Source organism: Clupea harengus, chromosome 2, assembly GCF_900700415.2.
Source record: "Clupea harengus chromosome 2, Ch_v2.0.2, whole genome shotgun sequence".
Taxonomy (NCBI): Eukaryota; Metazoa; Chordata; class Actinopteri; order Clupeiformes; family Clupeidae; genus Clupea; species Clupea harengus.
The window spans coordinates 2,206,524-2,207,615 of record NC_045153.1 but is presented as its reverse complement, the minus strand read 5'-3'; the positions used below and the strand labels follow the sequence as shown (position 1 = coordinate 2,207,615).

General features: G+C 45.2%; 1 protein-coding gene across 1 annotated transcript in view; it reads left to right on the top strand.

Moving 5' to 3' along the window:
* LOC105912352 (ephrin-B2a) overlaps positions 1–177 on the top strand; it is an 85,151-nt gene extending 84,974 nt beyond the window's left edge. Inside the window, exon 5 of the mRNA XM_031580554.1 lies at positions 1–177. This exon is cut by the window's left edge and continues 1,599 nt beyond it. The gene's annotated coding sequence lies outside the window, so the exon portion shown is untranslated.
* Positions 178–1,092: the final 915 nt, after the last annotated feature.

Below are 1,092 nucleotides of genomic sequence, written 5' to 3'. Positions count from 1 at the left end.
TCTGTTGGCCAAACAGGTGCAGATAGGGCTGAGCAGGTGATCTCTGATACACCTTTAAGCACAGAGACTTTACACACACATAATGTCTTTTATTCTATTTTATTTGATTTGGTTTGTAATTATTATTATTTTCTATAAAAATACATTTTTCTCCACGTGGACGCTTCAGTTGCTGTTGATTTGAGATCTGAAGAGGAGGTGGAGGGGGAGGAGCTATATTTATGATGGACAGTGACAGGGGGAGCGGAGGTGCACATTATGCAAGAACCCCACACACACACACACACACACACACACACACACACACACACACACACACACACACACACACACACACACACACACACACACACACTCACACACACACACACACACACACTCACACACAAACACACACACACACACACACACACACACACATGTACACACACACACACACACACACACACACACAAGAGGATATATACAAATAACTGCCTGTCAAACTCACACATATATTCACCCTCTCTTTCTCTCCTGTACACACACACACACACACATATGCACCTTTCCTTTCTCTCCTGGACACACACACATATTTGCACCTGTTCTTTCTCTTTTGTACGTACACACACACACACACACACCCACACACACACACACACACATGGTAGCAGTACTCAGCTTATTCTTCAGCCCTGTAGCATCTCCCAGAGGTAGACGGGAAAACCTCCACACACAAACACACACACACACACACAGATCTTTCCCTTGATGCCGAGACTTCTTGGTTCCCCATGTAGGTGTGTGTGTGTGTGTGTGTGTGTGTGTGTGTGTGTGTGTGTGTGCGCGTGTGTGTGTACATTATTTTTGTATTTGCCCCAGTCTCAAAACACAGAATATCAATTCACATCTTAAAAAAAGCAGATGACAGTGACGGCTGTCCGTCGTTGCCATGGTCACCCATCAATCACCCATGACCATCCACCTCATTGGCTGACTGGCGGAAAATGGGCGTGTCCCCAGACTGGGCGCCGCCACCCACGTCTCGGTCTCGCTAGAGAACCGTGAAAATCCACAAAATATGCAATTTTTATTTATTTTTATAAATGA